Below are 11,260 nucleotides of genomic sequence, written 5' to 3'. Positions count from 1 at the left end.
AGGTCCGGAGACGGGCGACAAGGATGATTAATGGTACGGAGGGGCTTTCATGGGAAGCGAGACTAAAGAGGCCAGGCCTATTCCATTTAGAAAAGAGACATTTGAAAAAGGACATGATAAGGCTTTACAAAATGGTGAACAGAAAGTAGATAGGGATTTATTATTTACTGCCGCTCACGATACAAGAACTAGGGGTCATAAAAAAGAAATGAGCTGGCAGCAAGCTGAAAACTAACAAAAGGAAGTGTTGGGTTGGGTTTTTTTACACAGTGTGTTATTGGAGTGTGAAGCGTGTTGCCTCCAGACATGGGGAAGCGAAGAGTTTAGCCAGACTCAAAAAGGGATTGGGCACATTTTTGGAGGAAAGGGGCATCGGTCACTATTGAGCAGGGGAGCGAGGGGCACAAAGCAGAACTTCCTGAGCCTTCAATGCTGGAAGCTGTAAGGGAGAGAGGAACAGGGGGAAAAACCCTGCTCGGACCCAGTTCAATCTTCCTTCTACCGCTGTGCGACACAGGAGCCTGGGCAAGAGGGGCCTGGTCTGACCCCATCAATGGCATCTCTTATGCTCCTAAGCACTGGGGAGAGAGGACAGCCAGTGACTCAGTTCAGGCCAAGGTGAGGGAGACGATTTTGGGAAGTGCAGGACGTGGGTATCCATGTTGGTGGTAAGTGCGACAAGAAGCTCTGACTCCGGACAGGGACCAAGGGGGTCTGATAAGTCCAGACCAGGCCTGCGGAGGTTGCTAGAGCTGCAATGGGCTCCTATCGGCAAGTTCAGCCTTCATTGGCAGCAAGCTCTCGGCACTGGGGGGTCCTTTGAAGCCTACAGCTCCTCCATGCTGCCCGCTAAGGGAGCGATAGGTCAGGCTTGGATAAAGACCGGGCGCTACATCAGATGACACTGCCGTCCCACCGAGGAGGGGCTGGGACGGAGAGAAGGCAGAAGCACTCTGATCTGTATCCAGATTCCCCTATAATGCAAGAGGCTCAGTTTGGGTCCATTTCCGATGAACGAGCAGCAGAAAAGAGGGCCTGGGTTACCTCTCCTTCCTAACAGACAGCGAGCACTTCTCCCCAAGCACCCTTCAATGATTCGAATGAGCCCAGCATCGCGTGGTCGATGAACCGTGAGTTGGAAGTCGCACAGATTTGTCCCTGATGCGTGAAGCTTGCCCAGAAGCTAGTTCTTGCACGGTGGGACCAACGTTCCCCTGCTAGCATCCCAGCTGGACAGTAACCCCCGTCACCAACGGCCCAGCAAGACAGACCGGCGGGACGCAACTCCAAACCCCGAGGCCAAATTTTGTGTCTCCAGCTGGACGGACTCCTGCCCTCCATTCAACCCAAACCCCACTGAGCTTGAACCAGCCTATTCTGAAGCTGTTACAGGCAGCAAAGCAATCCATGGAGGGCCTGATAGTCTACGTGTGCATGCTCGATCGCCTTCACAGAGACCACGTTTCCAGGGGCTAGTGGCCAGTAAAGATATCCGGTTCCCGTGTGCAATTGGTTTCCATGACACACAACTGCAAGGCCTGGACCGCACGCCCTGTTTTGCCCATGCAGAGATGCATTCAGGACACCAGGCTCTGAGTCTGCTGAATAAAGCTGGTTGAAGAACGGAGGCTTTTTCTAATGAAAAATGACTGACCGGATAGGCATTTCCCCTCCCTCACCACGCTCTGAGCTGTGTTGGGTTTTCAGACGTTCAGTACAAATTTCCATATGAAAATGTTGATAAAAATCACTTTTTTTTTTTTCATTCTTGAGGCAGAAAATCCCACCCAATTTTCCTGTTCCTTGGGACGAGCAGCGCACGAGCTGTAGACAGCATCCCCTGGATGCAGGCAGCCTGAACGGAGATGGCAGCTCAAGTGACCTGGTGTGAGACAGCAAAGCTGGGGACACCTAACAGGGGTCCAGCAAGACTCCTGATCCTGCCAACCCCTACCCTTCCTCTGCAGGCTTTACAAGTTGTCTAAGGCTGGTGGGAAACACAATAATCTCACTTCCCCCGAAATATCAATGTTTCAGCAGTCCTCCTCTTCATTTTTGTCATCTTTGCATCTTTCTGGGGGTCAAGGAAAACATCCAACCAACCCCAACTCTCACACCAGCTGCTGGTGTCCGGTTTGGATCAGAAATCCCATCTTGGGTTCGGGAAACTTCCCTGGCCCATGGTTCTGGCAGCAGTTCCAGTTCTTACCCAGCCTCATTTTCCAAGGAAAGCGTGCTTCAACGAAAAACAATCCCCAGCAGCTCTGGAGAACTGCGTTTTTGCTGCCTATAGCTACCCCACCCGGGGCAGCCAGCCAGTCCAGCCTCCTCCTGCCTGCCTGCCTGATCCAGATGTCATGGATATGATCCAGCAGAAGACAGGGCCAGCAACGGAGCCTGGGATTTCTGCATAAAGCCCGTGAGATCTTCATGCCCGGTTCCTCGTGTGCTGCTGTACTATTTGCATGCCCATCTCCTTCGACTCCTTTGAAAACATGGCTGGCGCCAAGTTCCTAGCAAGTCATCATCAAAGATTTAGAGGCATTTTTTTTAATTGAAGCACAGCTGTGTTCCTGGCCAGACAACAGCAATGGAATTTGGGCACCCTACAACCAACTGGCTCAGGCTAATCATCTCGACTGCCTGGCCCTGAACATCTAAGGTCGGATGTTGTGTGCGGTTCGATAGCTGCTACCGTCCACCCCAGCAATGGCTGCATTGTGGATGTGGGTGCATGCTGTGCAGATCTGGGGAGCAGAGGCTCTATCATACAATCTTCCCACCCCCTATATCATCATCATTATCATTACCGTCATCATTATTATTTAAATTAAGGTACTACATTAGACACAAATACTTGAAAGGAGAACATTGCTTCCTTTGAGCAGTGTACAAGACTGAAAAGTACTACTAATAATGGTTAAAAATATTCTGGCCATTTGCAAATTCCAAATTTGCTCTCAATTACTCCCATCTGGTAGGTCTGTGATGGCCAAATGTCACGTTGGATACCTAAAGAATGAGATGCTGCCTGTTGTGAGTCACTGTAGCAGAAACTGGCCCATCATTTGGTGCTGAAACACAGAAGCAAAACCATCTTCTTGCTTATAAAGACAGGTTTATATATGGGAAAATAGAAAATTAGGGTTGGAAAGGACCTCAGCAGGCCATCTAGGCCAACTTCCAAGGTCGGAAGGGATCATCCTTGCAATTTTCCAAACACACCCAGCTTGACTTAATACAAAGCTGGGCTCACGAATGCCAATGTTTGTATTTTATTCACTTATCAGTCAAAACCGGGTATCTGTCTTGGTATATTTAGAAGCATAGACTCATAGAAAATGAGGGTTGAAGGGAGCTCAGGAGGTCACATCTAGTCCAACCCTTGCTCCAAGCAGGACCAGCCCCAACTGCATCATCCCAGCCCATGTGTGTTTTTGAATGCTCAGTCTAAGTTTGGACTTCTTAACAAATACAATTTAAAAAATAGAAAGGTTTTCAGGTGTCAGGTTTGTCTTTATTCAAGTTTTGTCTGGTTCCATTCCTATCATCTTCGCTGGGCATTACAGTAACCGAGAAGAGCTGGAAAGGGACCCCATCTAGTCCAACCCCCTGCCTAAGGCAGGACCAGCCCTATCTAAACCATCCCATATAAACCATAATTCTTTTGGTTATAACAGATATAACTATATATCAGTTATAGCTGATATCAATGGAAAGATTTAAAATGGCCTAGTCTCTAGTGACTGGAGGCAAGAGAAAGTAAGTGCTGTGATATGCATATGCCTATTAATGTTGGGTTGGATCTAAGAAAGCAGATACAGAAATGAATGGATGGCACATGGAGAATTTTTATATCGATACCATTCATTGATCATAACTGGGCAAATATATTTTGGGAGTTACCTGTGCTTCACCTATTTAACATGCTAGCCATGCTTATTACTACTCTGATAACCTGAAGTAAAATTTGGGGGAAAGCTACTGTAATCTGTCACAACGCCACGAGGTGGCAGGCTGTGCCAAAGTTTAGGGAGGTGATTGCTGTACCTGGAGTCCAATGGGCATGGCTTTGGCAGCATTGGAGAAGTATTTTCCAGTTTAATATGTTTAAATTAGAAGAAAAATGTTACACAGTAAAGGGAAAAAAAATGTTGCCATGTAAAGGTGTATGTGATTGAGGGGGTTTGGTCCTAGTTAAAAATAATGCTAGTTCAAATAAAAAATAAGCACACTTGGAATAAATATCATGACTTCAATTATGACGTAGCGTTGGAGCTATTTGTAGCTGTGATAGTCCAGGAATTATCTGAGAGGCGAGGATTTCTTAGGGCGATGTCTATTTATTGGATCAGCTGCATAGTTGGGATAGAGATAGACGGGCTTTTTGAGATAGACGGGCTTTTAAAAGCCAGGCATTCTTGTTCAGGTCTGAGGAGTGAACGCCGGCAGAGCACAGTAAAAAAAGCAGAGGAGGGGGAGAGCAATTCCCAGGGCGAGCAGACAGAGGCGGCTCCAGGGGGTGCATCCGAGTACCCCTTGTGATCCCTGCTCCATCTAAACTTTAACACTATAAAGCCTGCAGGGAGTGGGAGGCATCAGCCTTTCTATTCGGGCAGTAGTGAGGGAGTCAATGGACTTCATGGCTCATTGTCATCTCCCTGATTCCTGCTACTCTCTCTCCACTCCACGGGTGTTAACGACCCTCTCTTTTTTTAATGATCTTGATGTTCCACTATTCAAATACTCCTTCCACCTGCAATGTTGCTGTCTGTTAGCTATTCCTGGTAATAGCTCTCCTCGATTGTACAGCCCTGCAGACTGTTTTGAGCTCTAGCTGGAGCCGTTACTCAGGCGTGGGACTAGGAACTCAGGTGTAAAAGGGGTGACAGCAAAGTACTGGAGACACCATGAAGACATTCAGGAAGTCTAGATTTTGTTTTTTGAATCTGAATAAGAGGAATACATTTAACTGTAACGATGACAAGATTAATGATACAAACTCCTTTGACTATTTTTGCCTAGCTTGTTGTCATTTTGTATACATATACACCCCCCCATACACACACACACACACACACACACACATACATACACATACTTATACATATACACACACACACACATACACATATACACACACACACACATATACACATATACATACATATATACACACACACACACACATATATACATATACACACGCACAGACACACACACAGACACACACAGATTTCATACACATTAGGGGCTGGAAGAGACCTCGCAAGATCATCGAGTCCAGCCCCCTGCCAGAGGCGGGAAGTCTGCAGGGATCAAATGATCCCAGCAAGATAAACATCCAAACACCTGTTGAATGAGTCCAGAGTAGGTGCTTGCACCACCTCTGAGGGAGCCCGTTCCAGGCCCTGGACATTTGGACTGTGAAGAAGTTTTTCCTTACGTTCAGTCTAAATCGGCCTTCCAGGAGTTTGCGGCCGTTAGCCCTTGTTAGCCCTTGGGGAGCCCTGGTGAACAGATGCACCCCCTGATGTACTTTTTGGCAGCCACCAAGTCCCCTCTAAGCCTTCGCTTCTCCAGGCTGAAGAGTCTCATGTCCCTCAGCCTCTCCTCGTAAGGCTTGCTGTCTTAGCCTTTGATCATGCGGGTGGCTCTCCTCTGGACTCTCCTGAGCTTATCCATGTCCCTCCTGAACTGGGGAGCCCAAAACTGGATGCAGTACTCCTGTTGCAGCCTCACCAAGGCCAAATAAAGTGTCAGGATGACATCCCTGGTTTTGCTTGAGATGCATTGGTGGATGCACACCAGAGTTTGGTTTGCTCTGCCAGCCATGGCATTGCATTGGTGGCTCATGTCCATCTTGTGGTCAATCAAGACCCCCAAGTCTCTTTTGGTTGCAGTGCCTATAACTATGATGCTGGTTGTTCCTCCCAAGGTGGAGCACCCTGCACTTCTCTGTGTTGAATGCCATCAGATTTTGGCCCCCCCATCTTGTGAGCAAGTCCGAGTCGGCCTGTATCCCCAGTCTGTCCTCTAGTGTGACCGCCTTCCCCCATAGTTTAGTGCCGTCCACGAACTTTGCCAGTCCACATCTGACACCCAAATCCAGATCATTAATGAAGATGTTGAAGAGTACTGGCCCAAGCATTGAGTCCTGGGGGACTCCACTGGTCACCTTGCGCCACGTTGAGATGCTCCCATCAACTAGTACCCTTTGGGTCCGATCCCAAAGCCAGTTCTCCAGCCATCAGACTGTGAGAGGGTCGAGGCCGCAGCTCCCCATCTTAACCATGAGGACAGCATGGGAGACCAAGTCAAAGGCTTTCTTGAAACCCAGGTGTATGACATCAACCTCGTCTCCCCTATCGAGGCAATGCGGCACCTGGTCATAGAAGGAGACGAGGTTGGTCAGGCAAGACCTGCCAGTCACAAAGCCATGTTGGCTGGCGTTCAAAAGGTTGCCTTCCATTAGCTTGTTGCAGATGGATCCCTTGATCATTTTCTCCAGGATCTTTCCAGGGATGGACATCAGGCTGATTGGCCTGTAGTTCCCTGGATCTTCCTTCTTTCCTTCCTTTTTTGAAGATTGGGACCACGTTGGCTCTTTTCCAGTCTTCTGGTACCTCACCCAAGCACCACAAGTTCTCAGATATCTTTGCCATAGGGTGCACTACCATGTCCACCAGCTCCTTCAAGACTGTGGACTTATGGATGTCTAGCCTCTCGAGCTGTTCCCTCGCCTGATCCATTATGGACCCATCTCCCACCCCCTGGAAGTTTTGCATCCTGTCCGACCCCCTTGGGCGGGTGGAAAATTGATGCAAAGTATTCATTTAGGAGATTAGCCTTTCTGGGGGCATCAGACATCAGCTGCCCCGTTTTATCTCACAGGGGGTCAATGTTGCCTTTGTTCTTTTTCCGACTTTCCATATATCTGAAGGACTTTGTGTGTGCGCGCGTGTGCATGTGTGCATGTGCGCATAGCTTGCTGCATATAAATCTAGCAAACTAGTGCACCTTCCAATAGTTATATTTGTTTCTTGCTTTGCTTTTAAAATGAATAATATATAATGCTAGCTTCCTAGCATATTAGTAAAGCCTCTCGTTTCTCCTTAATTGGAGCAAACACGTGTTGTGTTCTATGCGATGCAACATCTGCACCCCACCCCGCTTTCCAAAATCCTCGTTCCCTTCATGGCAGCAGACAAACGATCGGCAGAAGAAAAGAGCTTCTGCAAGGAAGGACCAGCAGTTTCACAATCCCTCCAAAAGCCCAAAGCTCGGTTTTGTGGAAGGCTGCGGCTGTTTGCACTCAGAGGCTCTGCCCTTGGGATAACATGGTGTGACGGGAAGGTACTGCAAAGAAACCACAGCTGCAACTCAGAGCAGCTCAGGGCTCCCTGCTGCATGGAGACTGCCTCCAGTTTTAAAATGTAATTAAGAAACCAGGAGATCGCAGTCCCTCCTGTTAGAGAAGTTTCGATCTGCGCCCAGCTAGCTACAACTTCCACGCTCTTTCCCTCCCCACGACACGCAGGAACAAGCCGGTTCTCCGAGCTGGAAATCTCTCTCATTACGAGCTCCATCCGCGAGGGCTGAGGAAGGTGCACGTTCCCTCCTGGTGCAGGATTCATGTCTCACGCTTCATTTCCAGCCAGTTGCAACCTATTTTTCATTCGTTAAACCCCACTCTGCCCTCCTGCATCCCTTGCATTGTCTGCATGGAGGCCGTCGCCCTGGCTAGCAGATCAGCAGCCTGGAGTCTCACTGGCCGGGGAGCCTCAAAGCAATTTCTTCATGGGGCTGGATGGGGAAGGTTATGGGACTTGGTGGGGGGAGACAGGGATTTCAGGAGAGGGGGTCCCTCAGATACAAGGAAGGAGATGAGATAATGAAACCCCATGTTGTTTCCTTGTCCCCCCTGCTCTGTCTGCCCCATGCACCCATCCAGTTCTGTGTCTGCTCAAAACCCAGCACAGTGATCCCCGAGCCCACGGCAGGGGCTCCTAAAACCCTCCACGCTTCAAAACAACAGCAACATCCCATGCTCCCCCTTTTCTCAGAGAAACCACTGGTCGCATGTGCTCTGCAAGGCTCTTCAGGTCAGTGGCAGCGTTTTAAATGTCGAAGACCTCATGTCACCCCTCCCCACCCTCCCTAATGAGACCGGCTCTCAGCCACCAAGATAGATTTTTAATAGAATAAATGAGGTATTCTGGTTCATGGCTCTCTGGTCTGGAGCCACGAGGGGTAAAAGTGCTTTGGTTTCCCCAACCCTCCCTGAAGGCCAGACATGGATTTGCTAAAAGAAAAGTGAGAGTGAGATGCCTGCTCACAGGACTCCAGGAGCAGGGGCTTCGAGGGGGAAATATCATGACCAGCATCTCAAGCGCCGGCAATCCTGAAAACAGCTTGGGTTTCTCCCCTCCCTGGGTTCAGAGGCTGGCACGCGGCTCTGCTGCAGCGCTGAGCAGCACGGAGATAACTCCACCGCCGACGCGGCCAAAGGACCCGTCATGTCGAGGCAGGCTTGCGTGCTCCCCGCTGGGAGCGTCTGACTCATGTTATTCATCCTACAGGTGGGAGCAATGACTGGAAAACTCAGGACAGGGACCAGCAAGCCTGTATGTCTGAGCTCTCACAGGCTGCCCCTCATGCCGGGGAAAACTCCCTGTCCTAGGCTCTGGGATGCCTACACAAATCTGGACAAGGGTGAGGTGTCTGTCAGGCTAAGCTAAGCTGCCTTCTTGTGCACTTGCCCTCTCTGGTCTCCGCTTGCAAGCTTTTGGACCAGTCTTGCCCTGGTTTGATGCAGGACCTGGTGCAAACGAGTTTTGAGCTGTGCTGGGGACTCCTAAACCCCGCGGCCACATGCATCAATCCAGAGAGAAATTTACTCTCTCATCAGCTCAGTTCTCCCAGCTTTTCCCACCCCTTTTTGTCCCCTGGTAGTAATTTCTCCAGGAGACAGCATTTGAATTAGATTTGCAGCTCAGAGGACTTGTTCCTGCCAAGTTTTGCAGCTCAGAGGAATTGTTCCTGCCAAGCTGTGTTGAAAGAGAGAGCACTGAAGTTGTAGCTGGCTGGGGGCAAAATATTCCCCGTGGCTGGCTCCACAAGGATCAAAACTTCTCTCACAGTAGAGAGTCCCTGGGAAGATGATCGCCCCATTTCTTAACGACATTTTAAACCTGCAAGCAGCATCAATGCAGAGTGGGCCCTGTGCTGGTCTGAGTGCTGTGGCTGGCTCCGCCACATACCTGCTGTGTGACCCAAGTCAAATCATTTCACCTGCCCATGCCTCAGTTTCCCCATCCATAAAATTGGGACAGCGGTGCTTTATGTCAGAGTGAGATGAGCTCAATAAAATCATTATGAAAACGATCAGACGTTACTTGTGCCATGACAGCATCTCCTGGGCCCTGTCGGGGGTCCAGGCTTCAATGTGCAAGGTGCTGCATATTCATAATCGACAAAGACATAATCCTTGCCCCAACACATTTACAGTGTGGGTGTTATACTGGAGCACGGGGGAATTTTGTCATGACACCCTCCTTTTAAGATGCTCCTCTTCCCAGGGAAGGCTCCCCTTGGTTTCTCTGTGAGAAGGGTATAATACATTGAGTCAGGGATGTACTTGGTAGCTGTGTTGGTTTGAGACCAAAAGAAATGCAAAAATCTAGAATTCTGGGTTCATAAATGACGCCTTTTATTAGACCAACTAGGAAATCCGCTTTGAGCCCAAAAGTTTGCAGAAACAATTTTATTTATTTATTTATTTATTGCAATTTTCTAGGTGCTCCAATAAAAGGTATCAGATTTTTGCATTTCTTTCATGCTTTGAGAGACGCTTTGGGAATTAAAGTGAAATGGCATGAAGGTGGCGTGAGCCCAGGAAGCACAATCCAAGCACACAGGTTTTGCAGTCGGAGTCCCTGCCCATCGCGTGGTAATTACGTGCAGTGTCACGCTGCTCGGGTGCGTGCCAAGCCTGTTCTCCTAATGGCATCTCCCAGGGATGCCCAAAATACCAGCCAGGGGGGGTTTCCAGCTCTTTTTTTAGCACTGGTTGCTCATTATCTTTCAGGCGGAACCGGCTGCTCTTCTAATGGCAGCGCGCGTCTCCTGGGGAGAGATCACCCTGCCGCTCAGCTAGGAAGCCTGCCGGGTGGTATTTTAAAGGCAAGTAGCAAGGGACGTTTCTCTCTGGTGTTTCTCTCCTCCCCAGAACTGGCTGCCTCTCAAAGGGTCCCTCAAGCCCTGGAGCTGACCTGTGGCCTCTCGAGAATTCATGACTGCCAGTTTGCTGCGAGGCGAGGCCACTTGGCAGCTCCTGGCAGGACTATTTTGTTATTCATCATTCACTTGGCACCATGCCGCCTGGCCCCACGGCCCTGGCTAGGAGTGGCTGTCACAATACAAATACCGGAGGATAACTAACAGCTTTTACATAGGCAGTGACTTCTGTTTGGCGTTTTCCAAGCTCTTCATGGATTATTGTAATGACCTGCATTGCTGCTGGCTAAACGGCGATATTCAGGTGCATGCCCTAGGCCCTGTACTGTTAGCAGGGAATGAAGATCGCCCTTTAGCTCAACTCTTCGCAGCCTCTGCAGCTCTGCCTCAACCCACCAGCCCATCCTGGGACCAGAGGGAGGTTGCAGAGAGAGGTCTTTCTTGCAAGGGGAGGCATTGAAATGGGCTGGCTCTTAAGGTGAAGCATGACAGTGGGTTGGCAGAAAAACTTTCTCGCCAGGGGGGTAGTAAGGCACTGGAGCAGGCTCTTCAGGGAGGTGGTAGCATCTCCATCCTCAGAGGTTTTTAAACCATGGGTAGACAAAGTTCTGGCTGGGATGGTGTAGTTGGAGCTGGTCCTGCTTGGAGCAGGGATTGGATGAGATGTGACCTCCTGAGCTCCCTTCAACCTCATTTTCTATGATACTGTGAGTCCAAGGTTATGGCACTTCAGGCTGAACCGAGGTATCAAGCCATAGCGCTGAAAGAGGCTGTTCACATGCCTTCTGTGACAGCAGGTGGCAAACTTCTCCAGCTCAGCCTGTGCCAGAGACTTGCTCCGTGGCTGACGGGGACGAGCCCTAAACTGAGTCGTAAAGGGGCTGCCATGGGGCACAGGCAAAGACCCAGCCTTTCCACTGCCTGCAGAGCAGTATGCCCACCCAGAAAGAAAAGAAGAGAAAAAGGAAGAAAGAAAAGAAAAAGGAAGAAAGAAAAGAAGAGGAAGATTGTCAGGAGAGGT

Source organism: Alligator mississippiensis, chromosome 7 (genome assembly GCF_030867095.1).
Source record: "Alligator mississippiensis isolate rAllMis1 chromosome 7, rAllMis1, whole genome shotgun sequence".
Taxonomy (NCBI): Eukaryota; Metazoa; Chordata; order Crocodylia; family Alligatoridae; genus Alligator; species Alligator mississippiensis.
Note: the sequence above shows the minus strand (reverse complement) of the source record.